General features: G+C 24.4%; 1 long non-coding RNA gene across 2 annotated transcripts; it reads left to right on the top strand.

The window, feature by feature from the left end:
* Window positions 1-6,146: 6,146 nt before the first annotated feature.
* Window positions 6,147-9,882, top strand: LOC117126218. 2 transcript variants are annotated; one of them, XR_004448728.1, is made up of 3 exons: window positions 6,147-8,110; window positions 8,493-8,558; window positions 8,782-9,882. It is a non-coding gene; the product is annotated as an uncharacterized LOC117126218 (long non-coding RNA). The 2 variants fall into 2 exon arrangements; XR_004448727.1 differs by having other exon boundaries at window positions 8,493-9,882.
* Window positions 9,883-23,429: the final 13,547 nt, after the last annotated feature.

Genomic DNA, 23,429 nt, shown 5'->3' with positions numbered 1-23,429 from the left:
TTGGGACAAGATGTTATTAGTTCTTAGTTTGAATCATGCCAAAAACCAAGCTGATATTGTTTGGCCAGACATATATCATATATGTGACCATGTCTTATGCTTTATTAGAAGTGTGGTGTGGAGCCGGACTAGTTGTCAGTATCTATATTAAAATTGAAATATTTTTGGTATTGTTTGAAAACATAGATTATAGTATAAATGATATTTTTTTAGTAACATAGATAGCAGTATAAAAAATAAGTATACATTCATTTTAGTAATTTCATCTATATTATTAAAACTGAAATATATTTGAAAATTGTTTGGAAACATATATAGCAGCATAAAAAGAGTATAATGTTGTTTAAAAACATGTATAGCAATATAAGAAAAGAAATATAGTGTCTTTTTAGTAATTTCACTTATAAAACTAATCTTATTTTCAACAGATTTATTACGTCTTTTATTTCCTTATTTTAATTCATCTTGACTACTTATTAATTATATTACTTAAAAATACACAATTATAAAATTGAAATGTAAAATAATTGAGTTTTTTCAAATGGGTTAAAAAATTGGTGTAGTCTATTTTACTATTTTTATCTTAATTTCAATCGGTGAAAAATTATGTTGCCAAATACATAATTTAAAGACAGAGTTTATGTGAACAATATAATAACTTAAATCAATATAATAAAAACATATTACATATATTGTCACTTAATTTTCACATCGTATAACTATTTTACTAAATAATTTTTTTTTTGTTTCATTTAATTTAGCCAAACACACAGAAAGAGTTTTTATTTTATTTGCTTATAGAATCAGTTAGGCATGGATACTCGGGTTTAGAAGATTCAGTTCTGATGTATAAGAATCTAAAAATAACAAAATAACCAATGTATCTGAAACAGGTCAGAATATTTGTACTAAAAACAACTAATATATATATATATATATAATAAAACAACTATATTACCCAATTTAATCTTAATCTATTGACTACATTTAGTTATAGGACAAGATATCTAAAATATATAACAATAATAAAAAAAATATCCTACTATATAAAAGGGACTAAATTCAAGACTTTTGGGACTATCCACATCAGCCAAAATATTCTCATCCAAAAAAAATTAGAAATAGATGTCATTTAGAAGATAATTCATCTCGCACGGCTCCTAAGTGATAAAAGTAAAGAAGAACTCATCTTCTTTCTTTTTTGATTACTTTCCTCGCGTATGTATAAGATCGAATCCTTTCTAAAACGGATGACTAATCCTTAACTTTTCGAGGAATCCTTCATCAGTGGTTGTGAATGACTGATTTTTCTCAATCGTTTCGACCTTGGTTCCGTAGGAGCACGTCCGAAAGATTGAGAAATGGAACCATCTGATTTGATTCGTAACATACGACTTTTGATATTTCTAAAATTTTTAAATTTGTAACTGCTAATTTATTAATAGAATCATATATTTATATTGAATTATGTTCTATTTTTAATCGTTAGACTTCATGGATAAATAAATTATTAATTTATAATATATATAGTTTATAACTTTATATTGTAGTTATAAATAAAAAGAAAATAACTGGAGAGGGTGAAGAAGCTCATGTAAAATTATGTAATTAAAATGGAAAAATAGTGAGTATGATGAGGTGAATCTAAGAAAATTTATTGTACAAATTATGGTGATTTCTTATTCCACTATAATGATTTAAAATAAAATATATATTCACATAAATAAGTCAATATTTATTTTTTTTTTTGTAAGATATTAAGAATATCATTTTCTGAAAGGTTACACTATTGTTTTTAAACAACTTATTACAGCAAGGAAACAAAAACAACCAACAACAACTCAAGGTAGAAAAAACCTTAAGGAAGTCTTATACAGGAAAGATAAAAATAAGTAGAGAAGAGGAGAAAGAAGAACTTGCCGGATAAGAGAGGAGACGATCACGCATCATACGGTCGAGAGAGGCAAGGATGACTGATGAAGGTGAGGAGACAGCTGTGAACACACAAGCATTACGCTCTTTCCACAGCAGGTAGATGGCTGACTGAAAGTAGAGCTTGATGACTGGAGTAGCATGCGTATCTGCGTTGACGCGAGGTTGATTGATCCAGGCTGCAACAGAGTGTAGATCAGCCGGAGGAGAAATCCAAACTTCAGCAGCAAAAGGCTCCCATATCAAGCGAGAGAAAGAGCACTCAAAGAAGAAATGATGGTGAGTCTCTATTTCCAGATTACAAAGGACGCACGTTCCTGAGACATTTAACCTCCAACGCCTCAAGCGATCCTTGGTTGGCAGTCTTCTCCGCAAAGCCAGCCATGATATAAACGCATTACGTGGAATATGTTCCTTGAACCAAATAGTCTTGTGCCAATATTTGTTGTTGATAGTGTTTATATTCTTTTCTGACATTAGTATCCATATTTTTTAGTAAACTGATCCAAAGAGATTAGTTTGTGGATCTAACCAAACGAGGATTATAGTGTTTACTTTGGAAAAAGTAATAGGTTGAATGATAGATGGCGTGCGTGCTTTTTCACATGGAAATCTGCACTTATATTAAAATTGTAAGATTTGAATCATAGAGAAAATATAGAGTATATGACTAAAGTTGGGTCATTCCGAAACTAAAGATGGCTAAAATTCTTCTTTGTCAAAATGTATAAATGTGAATCTTATATGAATAGAGTTCTCCATTGCTTATAGCAGTGTAATAAACTCCATGTGTAAAGGAGAAAAAATGTTATATAAGTGAAAGCAAAAATTATGATTTTTTTTCTTGTGCCTATAGGCTCTTCGCAATTTGAAGAAGAAAGAACATATTGTGTGAAAATCTTTGGCTCGATCAAATTTTATCCAGTTGTTTACAAAACTGTTGTTATCTGATTTATGTAATTTTTCAGTGTTGATTTAAAAGCAAAAAAAACCCCATCTATACTAACTTTTTGATATTTTTTTCTGTAATTTGAATTTAAAAAGAGATAAAACTTTCGATAAGTTATGTAAACTCAGAACAAGTATTTAGCTTTAGAAAGCATTTACATGTTTCAAACTTATAATATATACTTATATAATGTTTAAAATTATGCATATAAAACCTGTGTAAAATGTGCCTGAATATGTGTTCTCTTCTTTAATGTGTTAATCGTACTATATATAACATTATTTTAAAATTTCAAAAAGTTTATGTCACATACAAAAAACCATCAATAAAAAATTCTCCATCTACAACAAGAAAAATAAAAAATTATAAACATATAAATTTAAATTAAGAAAAACTAACATTGGAAAAACAAGAAGTTAATGTAAAAGAAAAAAACTGATAAATAATATTATAAATAAAATAAATTTATAAGACACAATCCGCGCGAAGCACGGAAAAAATCTCTAGTAATTTATAAAAATGAAATAATCAATAGCCGTGCAGACGCGCAGATCATTCTAGTTCTTTTTTTAATAGTTGGGGTTCGGTCTAAATATCCCGATTATTATAAAAGTATCTATATTTTCATATATGTAAAACTAACTTTATAAAAAATATTCATTAAACAAGTGACGGATTAAGGTTGGTTGGTCAACTTGGGCTTAGACGTTTTAAGAGCGAGTGAAAATTGCGTTCTTGATCCCGCCGCTGATTGCGTTCTTGATCACTAGATTCCCGTCACCTTTATACTCTAAGGGCCCAAAGGCCCATAAATAGAACATGGAAAACGACCCAAGCCGTTGCTTAAACCCGATAAATAGATAAATCGCTTGAACTGGGATCTGATCGGGTTTGTAGTCAAAGAATTAGATGTGGAGATCCTAGGCCCTGGAGAGGGGTGATTGGTACCAGGTTTAGACGCTGTGCACAGCCTCATTTCTACAGAAAAAGCAATCACGCTGTGGTTATCTTTTTGAAATCTACAGCCGCAATAGATTATTTCTAAGAGATACGGCTTTGCAGAGCAATCTTTTTCTAGAGTACTAGGAGTTAATCCGCGCAGAGTTATTTTGATTTTCAAATATTAACTATATAACTATTATTTTAGACGTTTTATTTTGAATTGTATGTTTGTGTGAATACATAAGGAATTGTATTTATGGTTTGCTTAATAGAAAGTTTTCATATTTTTAGGTTAAAATTATTGTATTATAATATAGATGTGAGCATTCTTTGCGATCTTTCAGTTTTGTTGTTGTTCGTGTGCTTAACCTAAGTTATATTGGTGTTCAACTATTTATTTTTTTCTTGAAATAGAAAATAATGGCACAAGGAATGACATATATCAAAACGTATCTAATTACACATATTGTATATTTACACATATATCCTTAGAAAAAATCAGAAAATAATACATTTTATGTTTAATGTAATTTTTTATTTCTCATATTGTATATTTACTTATTATTTAGCATTTCTTATATTGTATATTTACTTATTCAAAATTTATTACTTTTATATCAAATGATAATATTGCGATATATATTTAATATAATTTTTTTTCTTATATAGTATATTTACTTATTATTTATTTGTCCTTTTATTGTATATTTATTTATTCTAGTTACGATAGATGTTTAATGTAATATTTATATTTCTTATATTATATATTTACTTATTATTTATTTTTTATATATTGTATATTTACTTATAAAAATATTTAAAAATAAAAAAAATGTAAAACAATAAATCTTTCTGATAGATGTGTAATGTAGTTTTTCCATTTATTATATTTTATATTTACTTATTATAGCTTTCTTGATTTTATATCAAATAATAATATTATGATAGATGTTTAATGTAATATTTCTATTTCTTATATTGTATGCTTGCTTTTCTTATTTATATTTACATATAAAAATATTAAAATTGTAAACCTATACATTTTTCAGACTAGGTGATTTTTCTGTGCTCATGCACGGGTATAAATAATTACAAAATAAGTATACTATAATAATTTATTGTTATTTATTTTTAATTTTAAATTAATTTATAATTTGTATGCATAGTTTGTATTAATAATACTATATTACTTTAATTAGACATATGATTTTAGATATGTTATATCTAGTCGATTGTGTTCTTTTTATAGTCGATTTAGTTATCATTTGGGTATATTAGATTGCATCTATTTCTCTGAATTTAACTATAATTTTTATTTTAAATATATTAAAATTTTGATTAATTTCCTTATTTTTATTTACGTTGATTGTTGGCTTAGATATGTAAATATATTCGACGAAGATTATGTATAACTTAAGATATATAGTGTATGATTCCAAATTATGTAAATTAATATAAATATAATATTCTACAGTCTCATGCATATATATAAATTTTACAAAAGAACTAAATTATTTTATTTTCATTTGGTAATATGTTTTGAGTCATCCTATAATTTACATTAATAAAATAAATTATTGTTATAAAATTATAAATTCTTATTGCAGTTAAATATATGATTTTAGATATAATTTGGATTAGTCGAGTAACTCATGTTGTGAGTATATTGAGTTATATGTATTTTTTCAAATTCAAACTGAAGTATAATTGTTTTTATTATTATATTAATTTTATTTATCCTTTAAATATGAATGTAGTTTCATAAAATTTATCAAATTATATGTTTATTTTTTTAAAAATATATTAGAAAATAAAGTGATGATTAATATGAAATTACATATATAAATAACTAATACATTTTTGGAAGCTCATAAACACATATAAATATTTACAATAATTAAACTGAAATGGTAAATTAAAATTTATTTTAAATAATCTTAAAAATGAGACTTCATATTTGCTTTGGTATTTTAATTATAGTCATATTAAGTTCCACAAATAAAAAAAAGAAAATTTAAAAGAAAATTTAATATTCTGAAAACAAATAATTTTAATAATGATAAAAATATAATAAATCTACCTCGTTAAAGTATATAGTGTTATGTTATTTAAAAATATTTTGTAATTATTTGATCAAAAGATATTTATTGTTAATTATTTTTTTAATATCTCTTAAAAATAAGAAATTTAAAAAAATTTGTGTGATTGTATTTTAAAAATCATATTATATAAGAAAAATATATAATTTATAGAATTTTTTGCTCTTATTGAAAGATAATCTAGTCAACTAAATATATGAAAAATAGATAAAACATTTCAATACTACTAATCTATCCTATACTAAAAGGAACATATAAAGCTCCCACATTGCTCCTCAGATTAATTATAATCAACCAATCAGAATTCATTATTTTTGCCATGTCACACTCTAATTGGGCTGATTTTGTTGCTGATCCGTAAGCCCACAATATTGTTAGGCTATATTAGTTATTAATGCACATGTTTTGTTATTAATTAGTATATATGATATTTTGGTCCAGTAGCCCAATACACCAGAATCCTTAAAACGCAGATCTTGATCATTTCTTCGACATCCTCTCTTCATCGTTTCATCTTTTTTTTTTTTTGAAAGATTCATCGTTTCATCTTCCTCAACGGTTCGTCGATCAATCAGCACACTACTCCATAATTGATCAATGAATCCTCCAGAAATCCCATTTATGTCTTCCTTTCACCTTCCTTCCTCTCAATTTCTATAACATTCCTCCCAATGGATAGTAATCCACCAGAAAGTCTTCCGTAGCCATTGGCAATGCCGAATTTCTAGATCGAACGAACACACATGCCTTTCATATGTTCATGTCTGCCTTTCTTCAGGTTCCAACTCCCTTTTTCACAATATATAAACATATCCTCTGATTCTATGCTCCACCATCATACACGACAAATACATCACGGCGAGAGAGGCATGCTTACAGGTATAGACCCGTAACTATGATGAGATTATTTGATTCCCTCAGACTCTATACGCTTACTATTGGTTCAGCTAATTCACCATAGCCATCACCCAATTCTTCAGTGATGTATCTGCAGGCTTGGTAGAAGCGGAGCTGCGTTACCAGTGAATCCAGTTCGGTCAAACAACAGTCTCTGAAGCGGGTCGAATCATGGTATGTATATCAATTCTGTTACTCTCCTCTCCTCATAGCTGAACCATCTATTTCTGCAATGTTTGTTTCTTTCTTATTTTCGCTTTGTGGGTTATTCTTCCGATGATCTGGAATCTGAAAAGTTTCAAGATTTGCGATGAAATCTTCTCACTGACTTTATAAGTTTATTTGGTTGCATTTCAGTTCACTTACACTCAAACCTGGTAAAATAACTTCTTTCTCTTTAGTTGTAATTGATCAAAATTGTTTAGTTACAAACATCGGATGCTCAACTTTGTGTTCGAAACTGTAACTTTTCTGAAAATATTGTTATGTAAAAGTCAAAAGATTGCATTTTTATGTTTCTTGATAAGAATAGAAGCCTTAAAATGGCTATTGATCCCATAATGTTTAGTTAAGCTTTGTGACAGTGACTGTTAAATCGCTAACTTTTGTCACCATGTGTCTCTGTTGGTAACATCTGATAGAAATCCTAGGAAGATAGCTACAAGGTTACTTGATCCTTTTCTTGCTCACTTGAAGACAACACAAGATTAAGTTGCTAAAGGTGGCTACTCAATTGTTCTCAAGCCTGAGGATAGTGACGGTGCGACTTGGTTCACTATTAGTAAGTAAACATTTGTAAAACACCGTCACTAATTTCTCACTTAATCTTTGCTTGGCAGGTTTTGACAACGGTTACATTCACTGAGATCCTCCCGTCGACAAAAGCCATCGTCTCTTTCAAAGTCCCTGACAACAGTTCTGGCAAGGTTTAAAAAATAATAGTAATAACCCTTTTGTGTATGCATTTCAGTGGTTTTGAGATTGATACCATCAACTTATGAAATCTGTTAACAACTTGAGGTCCAGTACTTCCATGACCATGCAGCAGTCTCCGTACCGCAGCTTTGAAGCAGAACCCATTGATCGATGTAACAGCCACTCTAGATACACCAGTCATTTGGTGCTGACGCTGGATATGACACATCCTCCAAAACTTTCACCAAGTACAATGCTAGAAACGTTACAAAGTACACTGAATCATTATTCTCCACTCCTCACGCAATCCATCATTGAATGCATATACCATTACTTCATTTCTCTGAATCCTGGAGATTACCTCAACTATAAAAAGGTATGTTATATCCATCAAATTCATCGGTTCAATCTTCTCAACTATAAGGTCTTTCCTTTTTTTGTGTTATTGTTCCTCACACAAAGAGAGATCTTTTTTTTTTTGTTCTTTGTTTCTTTTTTATCCGTTTCAGAGTTTGTAATTCAAAAACAAAATTAATTTGAAGCCGGCTACACCGCAGATTGATAGTCTGAGTTTTGATATTTATTCAAAGTCTCAGTTGTTTTTAAACTTTGTCATTTTTTTAACCAGCACTTTGTCTTCTTCATGTTTGTGTTTTATTGGTTCTTCGCTGATCTGTTTGCTTGGTTTGTTGTTCCTTTCAGTTTGTGAACTGTATCTTTCTCTATACCCTAATATTGAATGTTTCTATCTACATCAGGAACCAAAACAGAATAACCTTCGTCAAAATACTTTGGCACTGTATTGTCTACATGAGATAACAATGGTGAGTTTCACATTAGCTTTTACTTTTGGAAATCTGTGAACCGTTTTGACAAGGTGAAGCATAACGTTTTCACTTGATAACCTCCTCGAAGACCAAAAAAGAGATCAAGAACTGTTCAGAAACAAATGAATGTAATGTTATAGCACAAATAATGTTACAGCTTGCTTTGTTGCTTAACATTTTCATTCTTGGTTGCTGTCTCTTTTCCGGATTTGGCTAGCAGAGCAAGTAACACAGGCTCTTATGAATCCCCTGAAGCTGCGGAAACATGATCAGAGGTGTGATTCCTTGCTTTGTTTTTTTTTCTTCGGTTTCTTCAATTTAGTGTCCACGCAACTCTTTGTTCTCTGGTTAATTTCTATACACATTGCCACCATTGATTCCAGATTATAATAATTCATTGTGTTTTGGAGTTCCTGCTGTAGATATATGTCTAAGCCATTCCTCATGTTTTGATGTTTGATATATTGTTATAACTGAAAGTCAACTGGTACAAATATTATTCTTGGTATTATATATTGATTCAATATTTTTGATCCAGTCACTAGAAAGACAAAAGTGAAACTGTGAAGAAAGGTAATAGTACTCTTTGATCAATATAAGAATTCCTTTCTTGGTTCGATGAGTGTGCTAATCTCACATGGATCCTCGACAATCTTTTACCAAAAATCCAAACTAAAAGTTGGTTGTTATAATACAAGTTTTGTTGTACTTAAGGGAAATGTTATGTTAACGAAATAGAAAAAGAAACTACAAGTCTTACAAACTTATTACTAACCAAGTATTTTACTATTATAGTTTCAAAAAGAAAAGTATTTTACTATTTTCAATCAAATGACATTTTCTAAAAAATATGATATTATGAGTACTAATCACTGAACATTTAAACCTATACCGTTTCTAAGTTAGTTAAAATACATTTGATCCCCCTTCTAAATCAACACATATATTACTAAAATATTAATTTTATATATTTAGTTATTTACAATATATAAAGTATCAATAATATTTTGGATGCAAAAATTTGATCAAATAAATATAAGGGGACATATTTTCAACCCATATATAAAAAAATCTCAACACGTTAAATAATAATAATGTAATCAGTGAATAGTTAATCAAAAATTTAAGACGAAACATTTATAATTTTCTTATTTTAAGAGTGTGAACAATGGTAAAGTAAAAATATTTCTTTGTATGCTTGAGTATATGATATATATTATATTTGTTTAGTAATTTTCACGACACTATTAAAAAGAATCCATTTCATCAGAAATAATATAGATTATTCAAAATTTCAATCAAAAATGAAAAAAAACTAAAATTTGATAATATATCATATATGATATCAAAAGAAGTAGCAAGAGAAAAAAATAAAAATAAATCAACAACAAAGAAATTATTCTATCAACAACAAAGAAATTACTCCATCTATAACTCATGAGATAATAATCAAAGAAATACAACTAATAACAACTTCTCAACATCATCCGGACTATTTATGTATTCATAACTTAGTTTTGGTATTTTAGAAAACTAAAAAATATATATTTTTGTTACATAAAAATGCAAGAAAAAATTATATGTAACATTCACCCAGTAAAAAGAGTAATATGTTCACATGAAAGTTCTACAATATTCTTCATAAATTAAGGTTTATAAATAATTAACCCGGGCGTAGCCCGGGAAGGGACCTAGTTATAAATAATTTATGTTCAATTAAACATATGTGACTCAATTATTTCATTATTTAATTATTTTATGTAATCATCTAAGAAAATAGATACATATATATATATATAAATTATTTCTACTACTTTGAAAATATATACTTTTGTATTGTATAAATTTATGTATTAAAAAAATAATATTTATTTTTCTAATATCAAGATTATGTGTGTGAATGTTGTTTTATGAAATCACATTATATGCAAATATCTATTTTCATCTAAAAATTATTGATATAATGAAATATTTTATTACTTCAAAATTATATTTTATATTATTTAAAATATTTTTAATGAAATATTTCTATTTTGTGAACTTTCCTTTTTAATGAATCATATTATATATACATATAGTTTCGTTTTTAAATTTGTTTTATTTAACTTTATAAATGTTTTCTTTTTATTATATATGTTATTTGATTTTTTTTAAATGAAACTAAATAAAAAAAATTCAATAATAATTTTTAATGTAATATTTTTAATTCATTAAGGGTATCAGCGTAATCAACCATCATGAGAATTAATGTTAGTGTGACACATTAAAAACTGACTTATCAAATAATATTATAGAGATAGATGTTTCATGTAATTTTTCCATCTCTTATATTGTATATTTACTTCTTGTTTTTTTCTTATATTGTATAATTACATATTCTGATTGTTTGCTTTTATATTAAATTGTAATATTACGATAGATGTTTAATGTAATATTTCTATTTCTTATATTGTATATTTACTTATTATTTGTTTTATTATACAATTTTCAAATTGATGTTTAATGTATTTTTTTATATTATATATATACTTATTATTTATTTTTCTTATTTTTACATTTACTTATTCTAATATTAGAATAGATGTTTAATGTAATATTTTCATTTCTTAAATTGTATATTAACCTATTATTGTTTTGCTATACATTTCGAGATAGATGTTTAATTTAGTTTTTCTATTTCTTATTTTGTATATTTACTTATTTTTTATTGTATATTTACTTATTCTAATTTTTTGCTTTTATATCAAATGATAATATTACATTATATGTTTAGTGTAATATTTATATTTCTTATATCGTATAATTACTTATTATGTATTTTTTTATTGTATATTTTTTTTTATAATAATAATGTCACGTGGCATCTTTCTGAAGAAGTTTTCGGTGATGTTGACGCTCTATGGAGCCTCAAAAGGTCCATTTTATTAGTATAGAATTTGCTTTTATATCAAATGATAATATTAAGTTATATGTTTAATGTAATATTTTTATTTTTATATCGTATATTTACTTATTATATATTTTTTCTTATATTGTATATTTACTTATTATTTATTTTTGTGTTTAATAATAATGTCATGTGGCATCTTTCTGGAGAAGTTTTTTTGGTGATTTTGACGCTCTATGGAGACTCAAAAGTCTATTTTATTAGTATATATATATATATATATTATTTCAAGTGCTTTGAGAATAATTTTGTTTTGTCTTGACAAATATTTTTTATATCAATTAAATATCTATAATAATATATTTACAATATATGTATATGTACGATTAGAATATTGTAACTACCACGTAAAGATTATGTATAGCATATAAATATAAATATGAATTTAAATTTAATGATTATACTAGGTTATATATATAAATAATTATATATATATTATATATATATAAATAATTATATATATATTATATGTTTCTACATGAAATAATAACTATATAATGAATAATTAAAAGTCATTAACTATGAAATATATAATTAAATTAGTAAGATCATAAAATTAAATTAATTTATTAATCCAAACAATTTTTTTAATCTGTTTGATATGATATGTAATTAAATTTTAAATGATATTAATATACATATTGAATTTTTAATATTAATATTAATATCTATTAAATGATGTTTTCTACTCATTTGATTGTTTGATTATTTGTATCTTTTATAGTAAAAATTTTAAATTACTGACAACAAAATTTTCATGGGATTAATAGTTTTAGTAATTTATATTTTTTTTAAAAAATATAGTTATTAATGTTCATTCAAATCTTTTATCAAAACATTGTTCAGATTAAATTTTGAAACTAAAATATTTATGTATTTGATATGGTTTATAATTTAATTTAAAATGATATATATATATATATATATATATATATATATATATATATATATATATATATATATATATATTTATTTATTTATTAATCTTAATAATTATTTAAATTATACTTTTTACTTATATGATTTTGTAATCATTTTATTTTTTTCATAACAAAAATTTTAAACCATGGATCACAAAATTTGAATGTGAGAGTTTTAACAGTTTTAGTTGATTATAATCATTTTTAATGTGTAGATTTTGATTTCTAAAGATTTTAGAACGATAGGTTAAGCGCGGAATGTGTATTCTAAATATTTTTAGAATACTCCTATTTATGTAGATCACGTATTCTAAACATTGTAGATTCAATGAAAAAAGTGGATTTCGTTATCTACTTCGTAGAATGTCATTTCTACTTTATTTAGAACATAATATGAAATTTATAATTTTAACTTTTTATAACTGGAAAAAATATCAATAAGTTCATATAGGTATTTTATCAAAAGTTATTATTTTTCCAAATTTGTTTTGTTTGTAAAACTATTTATTAAATTTATTTTCAAAAATATTAAAGGGTGTTATATGAAAATATGACACAAAATATAGATTAGTCTAAAGGGACATAGTTACCATTTTTTTGCTCTTAAAAAAACAGTTTTCCCTATTATAAATCACAACCCTTACTCTACAGTATTTCTCAATAAAAATGAAAACTTCTAAAAATAGAAGTTTTGAGAATTTTATCTAAAATATACAACCTATTGATTAAAAAATCTAAAAAAAATACTCATACATCAACAAAAAATATTGTTATCCTAATTTCTAAATCACAACCCTAAATCTTCAATATTTCTATAGAAAATGAAAACTTTCCTAAAATAGAACTTGTGATAATTATATTTAAAAAATATAACTATTGATCAAAAAATCTAAAAGAATACTCCATCTATCAACAAACAATTCTTGTTATCCTAATTTCTAAATCAAAACCTCAAGTCCACACTATTATTCACCAAAATGAAAACTTTCCTAAAATAGAACTTTTGAGAATTATATTTAAAAAATACAACTATTCATCAAAAAATGTAAAAGAATACGCCATCTATCAACAAACAATTCTTGTCATCCTAATTTCTAAATCAAAACCCCAAATCCACACTATTATTCACAAAATTGAAACTTTCCCAAAATAGAATTTTGAAAATTTTATATAAAATATACAACCTATTGATCTAACCTTTTAAAAGAATGCTCACCTATCAACAAAAATTATTGTTGTTCTAATATTTTTAATCTGAACCCCAAATCTACAATATTTCCCAATAATATAGAACTTTTCTAAAATATATTTTTTGAGAATTTTATCTTAAAAATACAAATTATTGATAAAAAATCCTCAAAGAATACTCATCCATCAACAAAATTTCTTGTTATCCTAAATTCTAAATCACAACCCTAACTCTACTATATTTCTCAATAAAAATGAGAACTTTCTTAAAATAGAAGTTTTGAAAATTTCATCTAAAATATACAACCTATTGATCAAAAATCCTCAAAGAATACTCATTTATCAACCAAATTTCTTGTTATCCTAACTTCTAAATCACAACCCTAAATCTACAATATTTCTCAATAAAAATAAAAAATTTCTAAAAATAGAAGTTTTGAGAATTTTATCTAAAATATACAACCTATTGATCAAAATATCTAAAAAAAATACTCATACATCAAAAAAAAATATTGTTATCCTAATTTCTAAATCACAACCTCAAATCTACAATATTTCTATATACAATGAAAACTTTCCTAAAATAGAAGTTTTGATAATTATATTTAAAATATACAACTATTGGTCAAAAAATCTAAAAGAATACTCCATCTATAAACAAGCAATTCTTGTTATCCTAATTTCTAAATCAAAACCCCAAATCCACACTTTAATTCACCAAAATGAAAACTTTTTTCAAATAGAACTTTTGAGAATTATATTTAAAAAATACAACTATTCATAAAAAAATCTAAAAGAATACTCCATCTGTAAAAAAACAATTCTTGTTATCCTAATTTCTAAATCAAAACCCCAAATCCACACTATTATTCACCAAAAAGAATTTTTTTCTAAAATATAACTTTTGAGAATTATATTTAAAAAAATACAACTATTCATCAAAAAATGTAAAAGAATACTCCATCTATCAACAAACAATTCTTGTTATCCTAATTTCTAAATCAAAACCCCAAATCCACACTATTATTCACAAAAATGAAAACTTTCAAAAAATAGAATTTTTGTGAATTTTATATAAAATATACAACCTATTGATCAAAACTTTTAAAAGAATGCTCACCTATCAACAAAAATTCTTGTTGTTCTAATATTTTTAATCTGAACCCCAAATCTACAATATTTCCCAATAAAAATAAACTTTCATAAAATAGACTCTTTGAGAATTTTATCTTAACAATACATCTTACTGATCAAAATTCCTCAAAGTATTTGTTTATATTTTTTTATCAATAGGTTATATTTTAGATAAAATTCTCAAAATATAACATGTTGATAAAAAAATCTAAACAAATACTCATACATCAACAAAAAATATTGTTATCCTAATTTCTAAATCACAATCCCAAATCTACAATATTTCTATAGACAATGAAAACTTTCCTAAAATAGAACTTTTGATAATTATATTTAAAAAATACAACTATTCATCAAAAAATCTAAAAGAATACTCCATCTATCAACAAACAATTCTTGTTATCCTAATTTCTAAATCAAAACCCCAAATCCACACTATTATTTGTCAAAATGGAAACTTTCTTAAAATATAAATTTTGAGAATTATATTTTAAAAATACAACTATTCATCAAAAAATGTAAAAGAATACTCCATTTATCAACAAACAATTCTTGTTATCCTAATTTCAAAATCAAAACCCCAAATCCACACTATTATTCACAAAAATGAAACTTTCCAAAAATAGAATTTTTGAGAATTTTATATAAAATATACAACCTAGTGATCAAAACTTTTAAAAAAATGCTCACCTATCAACAAAAATTCTTGTTGTTCTAATATTTTTAATCTGAACCCCAAATCTACAATATTTCCAAATAAAAATAAAACTTTCCTAAAATAGATTTTTGAGAATTTTATCTTAAAAATACAACTTATTGATCAAAAATCCTCAAAGAATACTCATCTATCAACAAAATTTCTTGTTATCCTAAATTCTAAATTACAACCCTAAATCTACAATATTTCTCAATAAAAATGAAAACTTTCAAAAAATAGAAGTTTTGAGAATTTTATCTAAAATATACAACCTATTGATCAAAAAATCTAAAAAAAATACTCATACATCAACAAAAAATATTGTTATCCTAATTTCTAAATCACAACCCCAAATCTACAATATTTCTATAGACAATGAAAACTTTTCTAAAATAGAACTTTTGAGAATTATATTTAAAAAATACAACTATTGATCAAAAAATCTAAAAGAATACTCCATCTTTCAACAAACAATTCTTGTTATCCTAATTTCTAAATCAAAACCCCAATCCACACTATTATTCATCAAAATGGAAACTTTCCTAAAATAGAACTTTTGAGAATTATATTTTAAAAATACAACTATTCATCAAAAAATGTAAAAGAATACTCCATCTATCAACAAACAATTCTTGTTATCCTAATTTCTAAATCAAAACCCCAAATCCACACTATTATTCACAAAAATGAAACTTTCCAAAAATAGAATTTTTGAGAATTTTATATAAAATATACAACCTAGTGATCAAAACTTTTAAAAAAATGCTCACCTATCAACAAAAATTCATGTTGTTCTAATATTTTTAATCTGAACCCCAAATCTACAATATTTCCAAATAAAAATAAAACGTTCCTAAAATAGATTTTTTGAGAATTTTATCTTAAAAATACAACTTATTGATCAAAAATCCTCAAAGAATACTCATCTCTCAAAAAAATTTCTTGTTATCCTAAATTCTAAATCACAACCCTAACTCTACAATATTTCTCAATAAATATGAAAACTTTTTAAAAATAGAAGTTTTGAGAATTTTATCTAAAATATAACCTATTGATCAAAAAATCTAAACAAATACTCATACATCAACAAAAAATATTGTTATCCTAATTTCTAAATCACAACTCCAAATCTACAATATTTCTATAGACAATGAAAACTTTCCTAAAATAGAACTTTTGATAATTATATTTAAAAATTACAATTATTCGTCAAAAAATCTAAAAGAATACTCCATCATTAAACAAACAATTCTTGTTATCCTAATTTTTAAATCAAAACCCCAAATACACACTATTATTCACCTAAATGAAAACTTTCCTAAAATAGAACTTTTGATAATTATATTTAAAAAATACAACTATTCATCAAAAAATGTAAAAGAATACTCCATCTATCAACAAATAATTTTTGTTATCGTACTTTCTAAATCAAAACCCCAAATCCACACTATTATTCACAAAAATGAAACTTTCCAAAAATAGAATTTTGTGAATTTTATATAAAATATACAACCTATTGATCAAAACTTTTAAAAGAATGCTCACCTATCAGCAAAAATTCTTGTTGTTCTAATATTTTTAATCTGAACCACAAATCTACAATATTTCCCAATAAAAATAAAACTTTCCTAAATAACACTTTTGAGAATTTTATCTTAAAAATACAACTTATTAATCAAAGGTCCACAAGGAATACTCATCTATCAACAAAATTTCTTGTTATCCTAAATTCTAAATCACAACTCTAACTCTACAATATTTCTCAATAAAAATTAAAACTTTCAAAAAATAGAAGTTTTGAAAATTTCATCTAAAATATACAACCTATTGATCAAAAAACCTCAAAGAATACTCATCTATCAACAAAATTTCTTGTTATCCTAAATTCTAAATCACAACCGTAAATCTACAATATTTCTCAATAAAAATGAAAACTTTCTAAAAATAGAAGTTTTGACAATTTTATCTAAAATATACAACCTATTGATAAAAAAAATCTAAAAAAATACTCATACATCAAAAAAATATATTTTTATCCTAATTTCTAAACCACAACCCCAAATCTACAATATTTCTATATACAATGAAAACTTTCCTAAAATAGAACTTTTGATAATTATATTTAAAAAATACAACTATTGATCAAAAAATCTAAAAGAATACTCCATCTGTAAACAAACAATTCTTGTTATCCTAATTTCTAAATCAAAACCCAAATCCACACTATTATTCACCAAAAGAAATTTTCTAAAAATAACTTTTGAGAATTATATTTAAAAAATACAACTATTCATCAAAAAATGTAAAAGAATACTCCATCTATCAACAAACAATTCTTGTTATCCAATTTCTAAATCAAAACCCCAAATCCACACTATTATTCACAAAAATGAAAACTTCCAAAAATAGAATTTTTGAGAATTTTATATAAAATATACAACCTATTGATCAAAACTTTTAAAAGAATGCTCACCTATCAACAAAAATTCTTGTTGTTCTAATATTTTTAATCTGAACCCCAAATCTACAATATTCCAATAAAAATAAAACTTTCCTAAATAACTTTGAGAATTTTATCTTAAAAATACAACTTATTGATCAAAATCCACAAAGAATACTCATCTATCAACAAATTCTTGTTATCCTAAATTCTAAATCACAACCTAATCTACAATATTTCTCAATAAAAATGAAAACTATTGATAAAAAAAATCTAAAAAATACTCATACATCAAAAAAATATTTTTATCCTAATTTCTAAATCACACCCCAAATCTACAATATTCTATATACAATGAAAATTTTCCTAAAATAGAACTTTGATAATTATATTAAAAAATACAACTATTGATCAAAAAATCTAAAAGAATACTCCATCTGTAAACAAACAATTCTTGTTATCCTAATTTCTAAATCAAAACCCCAACCCCCACACTATTATTCACCAAAAGAAAACTTTCTAAAATAACTTTGAGAATTATATTTTAAAAATACAACTATTCATCAAAAAATGTAAAAGAATACTCCATCTATCAACAAACAATTCTTGTTATCCTAATTTCTAAATCAAAACCCCAATCCACACTATTATTCACAAAAATGAAACTTTCCAAAATAGAATTTTTGAGAATTTATATAAATATACAACCTATTGATCAAAACTTTTAAAAGAATGCTCACCTATCAACAAAAATTCTTGTTGTTCTAATATTTTAAATCTGAACCCCAAATCTACAATATTTCCAATAAAAATAAAACTTTCCTAAAATACTTTTGAGAATTTATCTTAAAAATACAACTTATTGATCAAAAATCCTCAAAGAATACTCATCTATCAACAAAATTTCTTGTTATCCTAAATTCTAAATCACAACCTTAATCTACAATATTTCTCAATAAAAATGAAAACTTTCTAAAAATAGAAGTTTTGAGAATTTTATCTAAAATAAAACCTATTGATCAAAAAATCTAAAAAATACTCATACATCAAAAAATATTTTTATCCTAATTTCTAAACCACAACCCAAATCTACAATATTTCTATAGACAATGAAACTTTCCTAAAATAGAACTTTTGATAATTATATTTAAAAAATACAACTATTGATCAAAAAATCTAAAAGAATACTCCATCTGTAAAACAAACAATTCTTGTTATCCTAATTTCTATATCAAAACCCCAAATCCACACTATTATTCACCACAAAATTTTTTTTTTCTAAAATAGAACTTTTGAGAATTATATTTTAAAAAAATACAACTATTCATCAAAAAATGTAAAAGAATACTCCATCTATCAACAAAATTCTTGTTATCCTAATTTCTAAATCAAAACCCCAAATCCACACTATTATTCACAAAAATGAAAACTTTCCAAAAATAGAATTTTTGAGAATTTTATATAAAAATATACACCTATTGATCAAAACTTTAAAAGAATGCTCACCTATCAACAAAATTCTTGTTGTTCTAATATTTTTAATCTGAACCCCAAATCTACAATATTTCCAATAAAAATAAAACTTTCCTAAATAGATTTTTGAGAATTTTATCTTAAAAATACAACTTATTGATCAAAATCCTCAAAGAATACTCATCTATCAACAAAATTTTGTTATCCTAAATTCTAAATCACAACCCTAACTCTACAATATTTCTCAATAAAAATGAAAACTTTCTAAAAATAGAAGTTTTGAGAATTTTATCTAAGATAAACAACCTATTGATCCAAAAATCTAAACAAATACTCATATATCAACAAAAAATATTGTTATCCTAATTTCTAAATCACAACCCCAAATCTACAATATTTCTATAGACAATGAAAACTTTCCTAAAATAGAACTTTTGATAATTATATTTTAAAATTACAATTATTCGTTAAAAATCTAAAATAATACTCCATCATTAAACAAACAATTCTTGTTATCCTAATTTCTAAATCAAAACCCCAAATCCACACTATTATTCATCAAAATGGAAACTTTCCTAAAATAGAACTTTTGAGAATTATATTTTAAAAATACAACTATTCATAAAAAAATGTAAAAGAATACTCCATCTATCAACAAACAATTCTTGTTATCCTAATTTCTAAATCAAAACCCCAAATCCACACTATTATTCACAAAAATGAAAACTTTCCAAAAATAGAATTTTTGAGAATTTTATATAAAATATACAACCTATTGATCAAAACTTTTAAAAGAATGCTCACCTATTAACAAAAATTCTTGTTGTTCTAATATTTTTAATCTGAACCCCAAATCTACAATATTTCCAATTAAAAATAAAACTTTCCTAAAATAGATTTTTTGAGAATTTTATCTTAAAAATACAACTTATTGATCAAAAATCCTCAAAGAATACTCATCTATCAACAAAATTTCTTGTTATCCTAAATTCTAAATCACAACCCTAACTCTACAATATTTCTCAATAAAAATGAAAACTTTTTAAAAATAGAAGTTTTGAGAATTTTATCTAAAATATAACCTATTGATCAAAAAATCTAAACAAATACTCATACATCAACAAAAAATATTGTTATCCTAATTTCTAAATCACAACTCCAAATCTACAATATTTCTATAGACAATGAAAACTTTCCTAAAATAGAACTTTTGAGAATTATATTTAAAAAATACAACTATTGATCAAAAAATCTAAAAGAATACTCCATCTTTCAACAAACAATTCTTGTTATCCTAATTTCTAAATCAAAACCCCAAATCCACACTATTATTCATCAAAATTGAAACTTTCCTAAAATAGAACTTTTGAGAATTATATTTTAAAAATACAACTATTCATCAAAAAATGTAAAAGAATACTCCATCTATCAACAAACAATTCTTGTTATCCTAATTTCTAAATCAAAACCCCAAATCCACACTATTATTCACAAAAATGAAACTTTCCAGAAATAGAATTTTTGAGAATTTTATATAAAATATACAACCTATTAATCAAAACTTTTATAAAAATGCTCACCTATCCACAAAAATTCTTGTTGTTCTAATATTTTTAATCTGAACCCCAAATCTACAATATTTCCAAATAAAAATAAAACTTTCCTAAAATAGATTTTTGAGAATTTTATCTTAAAAATACAACTTATTGATCAAAAATCCTCAAAGAATACTCATCTCTCAACAAAATTTCTTGTTATCCTAAATTCTAAATTACAACCCTAAATCTACAATATTTCTCAATAAAAATGAAAACTTTCTAAAAATAGAAGTTTTGAGAATTTTATCTAAAATATACAACCTATTGATCAAAAAATCTAAAAAAAATACTCATACATCAACAAAAAATATTGTTATCCTAATTTCTAAATCACAACCCCAAATCTACAATATTTCTATAGACAATGAAAACTTTTCTAAAATAGAACTTTTGAGAATTATATTTAAAAAATACAACTATTGATCAAAAAATCTAAAAGAATACTCCATCTTTCAACAAACAATTCTTGTTATCCTAATTTCTAAATCAAAACCCCAAATCCACACTATTATTCATCAAAATGGAAACTTTCCTAAAATAGAACTTTTGAGAATTATATTTTAAAAATACAACTATTCATCAAAAAATGTAAAAGAATACTCCATCTATCAACAAAAAATTCTTTTATCCTAATTTCTAAATCAAAACCCCAAATCCACACTATTATTCACAAAAATGAAACTTTCCAAAAATAGAATTTTTGAGAATTTTATATAAAATATACAACCTAGTGATCAAAACTTTTAAAAATGCTCACCTATCAACAAAAATTCTTGTTGTTCTAATATTTTTAATCTGAACCCCAAATCTACAATATTCCAAATAAAAATAAAACTTTCCTAAAATAGATTTTTGAGAATTTTATCTTAAAAATACAACTTATTGATCAAAAATCCTCAAAGAATACTCATCTATCAACAAAATTTCTTGTTATCCTAAATTCTAAATCACAACCCTAACTCTACAATATTTCTCAATAAAAATGAAAACTTTCTAAAATAGAATTTTGAGAATTTTATCTAAATATAACCTATTGATCAAAAAATCTAAACAAATACTCATATATCAACAAAAAATATTGTTATCCTAATTTCTAAATCACAACCCCAAATCTACAATATTTCTATAGACAATGAAAACTTTCCTAAAATAGAACTTTTGATAATTATTTTAAAAATACAACTATTGTCAAAAAATCTAAAAGAATACTCCATCATTAAACAAACAATTCTTGTTATCCTAATTTCTAAATCAAAACCCCAAATCCACACTATTATTCACTAAATGAAAACTTTCCTAAAATAGAACTTTTGAGAATTATATTTAAAAAATACAACTATTCATCAAAAAATGTAAAAGAATACTCCATCTATCAACAAACAATTCTTGTTATCCTAATTTCTAAATCAAAACCCCAAATCCACACTATTATTCACAAAAATGAAAACTTTCCAAAAATAGAATTTTTGAGAATTTTATATAAAATATACAACCTATTGATCAAACTTTAAAAAAATGCTCACCTATCAACAAAAATTCTTGTTGTTCTAATATTTTTAATCTGAACCCCAAATCTACAATATTTCCAATAAAAAATAAAACTTTCCTAAAGATTTTTTTGAGAATTTTATCTTAAAAATACAACTTATTGATCAAAAAATCCTCAAAGAATACTCATCTATCAACAAAATTTCTTGTTATCCTAAATTCTAAATCACAACCCTAACTCTACAATATTTCTCAATAAAAATGAAAACTTTCTAAAAATAGAAGTTTTGAGAATTTTATCTAAAATAAACAACCTATTGATCAAAAAATCTAAACAAATACTCATATATCAAACAAAAATATTGTTATCCTAATTTCTCTAATCACAACCCCAATCTACAATATTTCTATAGACAATGAAAACTTTCCTAAAATAGAATTTTGATAATTATATTTAAAAAATACAACTATTGATCAAAAAATCTAAAAGAATACTCCATCTATCAACAAACAATTCTTGTTATCCTAATTTTAAATCAAAACCCCAAATCCACACTATTATTCAACAAAATGAAACTTTCCTAAAATAGAACTTTTGAGAATATATTTTAAAAATACAACTATTCATCAAAAAATGTAAAAGAATACTCCATCTATCAACAAACAATTCTTGTTATCCTAATTTCTAAATCAAAACCCAAATCCACACTATTATTCACAAAAATGAAACTTTCCAAAATAGAATTTTTGAGAATTTTATATAAAATATACAACCTATTATCAAAACTTTATAAAAATGCTCACCTATCAACAAAATTCTTGTTGTTCTAATATTTTTAATCTGAACCCCAAATCTACAATATTTCCAAATAAAAATAAAAACTTTCCTAAAATAGATTTTTGAGAATTTTATCTTAAAAATACAACTATTGATCAAAAATCCTCAAAGAATACTCATCTATCAACAAAATTTCTTGTTATCC

Source organism: Brassica rapa, chromosome A06, assembly GCF_000309985.2.
Source record: "Brassica rapa cultivar Chiifu-401-42 chromosome A06, CAAS_Brap_v3.01, whole genome shotgun sequence".
In the NCBI taxonomy this organism is placed as follows: domain Eukaryota; kingdom Viridiplantae; phylum Streptophyta; class Magnoliopsida; order Brassicales; family Brassicaceae; genus Brassica; species Brassica rapa.
The sequence above is the reverse complement of the archived record's forward strand: the minus strand, read 5'-3'. Positions and strand labels throughout refer to the sequence as shown.